The sequence below is a fragment of the Taudactylus pleione genome, unplaced genomic scaffold (assembly GCF_031769625.1).
Source record: "Taudactylus pleione unplaced genomic scaffold, aTauple2 ptg000116l, whole genome shotgun sequence".
In the NCBI taxonomy this organism is placed as follows: domain Eukaryota; kingdom Metazoa; phylum Chordata; class Amphibia; order Anura; family Myobatrachidae; genus Taudactylus; species Taudactylus pleione.
Genome location: NW_028284518.1, coordinates 21,290,632 through 21,296,819, shown reverse-complemented (window position 1 = coordinate 21,296,819; position 6,188 = coordinate 21,290,632). Strand labels below are relative to the sequence as shown.

General features: G+C 42.4%; 1 long non-coding RNA gene across 1 annotated transcript; it reads right to left on the bottom strand.

The window, feature by feature from the left end:
* Positions 1-504: 504 nt before the first annotated feature.
* LOC148524817 (uncharacterized) lies at positions 505-2,942 on the bottom strand. Its single transcript, XR_015878354.1, has 3 exons — positions 2,809-2,942; positions 1,783-1,866; positions 505-955 (listed from the first exon to the last, which is right to left on the bottom strand). It is a non-coding gene; the product is annotated as an uncharacterized LOC148524817 (long non-coding RNA).
* Between the last annotated feature and the right edge of the window lie 3,246 nt (positions 2,943-6,188).

Here is a 6,188-nt window from a genome sequence, read left to right as displayed (position 1 = left end):
GTCATATCGAACCTGTGTGGGGGTCCCACTGTGTGTGTGGGCCCTGGGACGACCACCCCTGTCCCCCTCCTCTTAATCAGACCCTGCTTCAGGATGCACTCTGGCTAGTGAAATAGTAGTCACAGTGTACAGACTCTACTACATGCAAGCTGGGCTGGGAGCAGAAACAAACAGGATCACCGACTCATGCAGTTGCACCGGTGGCTGGGGAAAGATCTGCATCACATGTCCATCTCCTCTGGAAGGTGGAGGGGTGAATGGAGGTCATTTCACAGTTATAAAATTATGTCTCTGAGTGACAGCTATGTGTGATGAACATGTATTATGGGGAAGTCTAGGGTTACGTTTAAAGTGGGGTTAGGGTATCGATACGTAATTTAAACCTCTATGCGATCCTGCCTATACCTTCTAAATCCTGTCTATACCTTCTAGAATTGTCGCAATTTAGCGTAATAAGTCACACAGCAAATAAATGCCTTCAGACTTTGAATGTGTTTCCAAAGCACAAAAAGTTATTATTCAACATAAAAACAGATGGTTACACGCTGTGATCTAAAGACAATTAACGCAAATAAAACATACAATTGTTATATACGCATGCGCTCTGGGCCCAGATACCGGCATCAGCATTAGAAACCTCCGTCAACAGCTCTGCAAGAAGACTACTGACTGGGGTCAGAGAGCGCACATATATACTCTTGCAGGGATAGGCAATACAACAGACAAGTTTGGCATGATTCCATTGGTTCTTCTTAAAGGTGTTTCTGTTACAGGATAGTTTATTGGATAATTTCAAATGGACACAAACAGCCTCCAACCACCCTTTGTGTCCTTCTTCCTGCTGCATGCTAATCTAAGCTGCTAACATTACACAGTACATTTTAATGTGTTAACTCTCTAAGGTCCATAGTTTGCAGACGCAGGTTCCGATCTTCTCACCGATGGTACCGGAAATCTGTGGAGACACAGTGGATCAGTACAACACCAGACACGGTCTGCTTACCATGTACTAAACCTTAGATATCAAATAACCTTTATTACACAGCATTAATAATCACTGAATAAACCTTGAATATTACACTTTAATACTAGGGAGTAGTGTGTAGTGTGTAAGTATTGGGGAATTGGGAAAAGACGCCAGTTTGCGTTGTCTGACTGTTTTGTGGAGTGTGTTATGGTGCGTGTTTTGCAGAGATAATTAGTTTATATGTTTTAGCGACTATCTGTATTTATGTGGTGAGGACTTTTAACTTCTTTCTATTGCGTGGGAATTGCACGACGCTAAATAATAGCATCGCCGTATGTACTTATAATGGCGAGTTTCACTAAAATGGTGCTGGGCGGCCAGTCGCAAAATGGCGTCATGCAGATCTAATTTTTAAACCGATCCTCTCTCAGCCAATTATCCAGCTTCGACAAGGGTTAGGCTTAGGGGGGGGAGCTTAGGGTTAGACTTAGGTGGGGAGGTTTAGGGTGCATGAAGGGAAGGTTAGGGTAAGAGAGAGAATGGGGGAGGGTAAGGGGGAGAACAGGGGTGGGTTAGTATAATTACCCAACCCCTGTCAGGATACCGAGCATCGGGATGCCGCTGTTGGCATTTTGACAGTAAGCACCCCAACTGCCGGTATTTCAGACCCATCCATCTTTCTGCACTTGGAAAAACACTGTGTTCACACAGACACTGGGCAGAGGGTTTAGCTGTATCTTATGCCTGTTGCTACTTGGTTTTATGTCTTGTTATGCTGCAGTAATTTAGAGTTGTGACCCAGAAAGTGGTATTACCTTCTGCTGAAGAAACTCATAGGAGGGTGGTGGATGAATTAGGTCTCTTGCAACTCTGATGCCTGGATCACCTTCTGTTATGACCTCAAAATAAGATGGTAGGGATCTTTGTTGACTTTTAATTGTGGTGCACCCATAAACCCCCACTGATCACAATGTGTTAGATCATGACATATCTAAGGTTTGCCCCATGTATCAACATTGCTCTGTTCAGTTCAAAAACATACACACAGAAATGACTGCCAGCATAAACATACTGAGGTTTAAGAAGCTGCAATTTGTAATAACTGTGGTGTAAAGAATTCCCAAAAAGTCAAAACATCAAACATGTTTCTCGGAATGTTTTAAATATCTTTTTTTTTTAATAAAATAAAAAAACTGTACTATGATATTGTAGTTTAAATACGGTGTCCAGCTATTTTGTACAGTAATGTTTACTGTTTCCTGAAATATCCTGATAAATCATTTTCATAAAAGAAACAAAACTAGTTGTTCATTAATGTATAACTAATCTAAAATATTTGGCGGTAATATAAGAGCACTTGCGCAAATCAAAGCATGCAGTTAGTCTAAAGCTGGTTTTGCACAGAGCATCAGATGTTTTGCGCTTTGTAAATGTCTTCCACTGGACCCTGAGCAAAGCGTGATTATTATTTTAGGTTCCCGAGGTTTCCTGGATCCCAATATGGTTGGCAGGGAGGTTTTAACAAAGAAGGGAGCCTGTGTGCAATTGCTAATGTGGGCTTTAGCAGGTTACCTGGCTTCTGGCGGCCCCATATTTTTGTCAATGTCTACCAAATATGGTGCATGCGCAAAGAGAGCTAAGACTCTGGCACAGTGTTAGATTCATTGATACTGAGCAGGTGACATATTTCCGAAGACATTGTCGGAAATATGGGGCCATCAGCAGCCCAGTAACATAGTAGTGTATTCTGAGCAGTGGCGGATCCGGGGGGGGGGGGCGATATGGGCGATCACCCCCCAGTAGAACACAGCCCCAGTCCCGTCCACCTACTGATCCTGTACCTGTAGGCTGCACAGCAGTTTAGATGTGGGAGAGCAGAGCCAGACCATGGTGTAATCTGCGGGCGACAGCCGAGAGCTGACCGCGGCAGTCACAATCAGACGGGCAGACAGCTGTTAACCCGAGGCAACCATGCTGGCCAGAGAAGGAGGAGGAGTGACATGGGATTTGTAGTTTATCTTATAGTGCTCAGACTCTGACCAATAAAAGATAAACTACAAATCCCATAAGGCAACAGCATGAAAAGTCTGCAAACCCATGGCTGCTACATTAGAGGCTGAGAACTGGGATGTTTTGTCACCTGGAGTCCTGGTTGGGGTGCCAAGGATGGATGGAAGTTCCTGGTGAAGCTCCAGCAGCCTGGCACACTGAGTGACTGGTCAGTAAACCAGCTGAAAGAGAAGTTGATTGTCACAGTCTGGAGAGCAGCACTGTCACACTGTATGCTGTGTGCATAGCTAATAGCTCCAGCATGGCTCTTTGTGCTTGGAGGGAGAAACAGCCTGTCACATTTCGAGGCTACTTTTATTGCTGTTAACCCCTGGCTGAAAAATTGCTGAAATGCATGTCAAGTGTATACCTCCTGTCCTGTCAGTCAGTCAGTAAGTCAGGGGGATGCATCCTCCAAAATTCACAGTAGTGTTGTGGAGTTTCCTAGTATACCTGTGTCCATGCTATTACATACGGTACATACAGTACAGAGTTCATCAGAGGCAGGCTCCCTAGAGGCATACAATATAATGGGGGGTGATGGGCAAAAAATATATAGGGAATAAGGGGAGGGACTGATAAGGGGAGGGACTGATGAGCATATAATATATAGGAGATGAGGTTAGGGAGTGATGTGCATTTAATATATAGAGGATGAGGGGAGGGAGTGATGGGCATATAAAATATAGGAGGAGAGGGAGTGGGCATATAAAATATAGGAGGAGAGGGAGTGGGCATATAATATATAGGGGGTGAGGGTAGGGAGTGATGGGCATATAATATATAGGAGGAGAGGGAGTGGGCATATAATATATAGGGGGTGAGGGGAGGGAGTGATGGGCATATAATACATATTTGGTCATATAGTCAGGGCCGTAGAGAGCGCCGCCGTGCCCAGGTAAAGAGGGTGTGTGGCCTAATCGTGGGAGGCATGGCCACGCCCCCTTGAAAAAAAAAACACTTTTGCAGCCCCGCATGCTGGGGAGGGGGCGCTGTGAGCCCCTCAGCCTGGCGCAAAGCCAGGGGGCCGCGATCAGTGTGATTGCTCTCCCCCTCAGGCATAGAAGATTGCTGTAGCTGCTGCTTAGCAGCCGCGAGCAATCTCCCACTGCAGCTCAGCACACGCCGTGTCTAGGCTGCTGCGAGGGAAAGACCGGTGCCGAACCCGGGCCCCCGCTGGGCCCCTCTGGAAGCCCGGGCCCGGGTAAATTGTACCCGCTCCCCCCCCTCTCGCCGCCCCTGCATATAGTCATTATATACACTACATTGTAAAAACAAGGGGGGAGATAAGAGGGTGAGTTGCCTCATGGAGCAGCTTGTGAGAGGGGGCAGAGTGCTTAGGATGGGTCATAAAGACATGGGAGAAGAGAAGGAAAATTGTAAAGAAAGGGAAATAAAAGGGATAGAAGTAAAAATATTAATAATGAATGGCGATAGGAATGGCTATGATGTGAGGTCACTGCGTGAAAATGTTTGGAGCCAGGACTGGAAGTGGGAGGAGGAATGAGTAAAGAGACATTGAGTCAGAATTAATTTTTAAACTGTCCTCCTAAAAGAGAAGTCTAGATCCACCCCTGGTTCTGAGTGCAGGTTGTGCAGTGTATGGACCCAGTTTCAATCAATGACCCGAGGGCACCTTAAACCCTGCACCCATTATAATTTAGTTGCTATATTTTTTTTGCACCACTATCAGTTTCGGTCAGTTGTCCTGAACTGAACATTAATATTTTTACACTGTGATCATTTTTCTGCTAAGTGTTGTGTTATCTACAAACTTATTACAGGGAAGAGAGAGAAAATGAAAATGCACAAACACCATACAGCTTTAGTATGTTTGCTAGATAGCTAGACAGCGTGATAAACTTGCACTTATGTCATATAAAAAAAGCAGCACACAATCAAATTGCTATTTATACAGTACTTTTATTATCTTGCAAAATATATATAAACATACATTATATATTATAACACAAAAAAGATGACAAATGTTTCAAGAAATAGTGCCCAACCTTATAGATATTCACCTGAAGACATGACAGTTTTCAACATGTAGAACCTCCACCTCTGTGAAGTATTGATAATGTTACATGGGCAAGGTTGGCTTATTCTGCACAGTCCAAGTACAGATAAATTCTGTAACACAGCCAGACACTTGCAATTAGAATGTGTTTGAAAATGCAGCAGTGCAGAAAAGGCTGAGAGTATTTCTTTTGGCTGCTTAACTCAGGATCATGTTAAAAGTACATGTAACAATCCTGCCAGAGCAGTGAGATCAGGGCACTTTGGCAACAAGTGCCAATATTCACAGGCTGGGGAGTGAATCAGTTCTTTATCTAGCCACAAGTTCAAAATTAATGTCACATCTAATATCTGTACCAGAGGCTTGTTTATATTGAGATGATACTTTAGTAATGTGACTTGTTCGTTGTAATAGATTATTTAATGATAAGTTAATTTAATTGGCAATTATTATTCTAAAACTAATCTCAATATGATTTAATTATTACTGTATCCTGCACCTTGCCTTAAAAATATTTTGTTTAACAGCACAGAAGCATTGCATTTCTCGCTGGTAATTTGAATGTAAGTTGGCAGCAGTCTATGATATTATTTTACTTTAGAGTAAAGAAGTTACAAATGTAAATATATATTTAGACTTGTGTTTCTCAGCACAGGAAAAGTTTTGGCCGTAGGTTCTATGCAGTATTTATAGAAATGTAAAGTGAAAGCAAACTCTGCGAATAAACATTTTCCATTATTATATATTTATGGTTATTGGTTGGTTGATATTTATCAACACAAGGATAGCAAGATAAAGAACTACAATAACTAACATATAAAATTGACATATTTATGTAGTATAGTATTCCATCTTTAGATCACCAATACGGAAGTGTTATGCATTAAAATTAATGAATAATGTTTAATCAATAGTTAAACAAAAATATGTGGATGGATAAATTCATAGGATGATATGTAGTTAAAAAAAAACATTACGGGTAGCCCCTTTCCATCATTTGGCAACCCAGACATTAGCGAGACATAACTATAGTAAAACCCAGTCCCTGTCTGGTAGTTAATGCAAGTCTGGGGTACTAACAGTCATAGTAATGACCACTCCATGATTCCTATTGTTGTTACATACTATAATCAGTGAGACAAATAAAGGAGG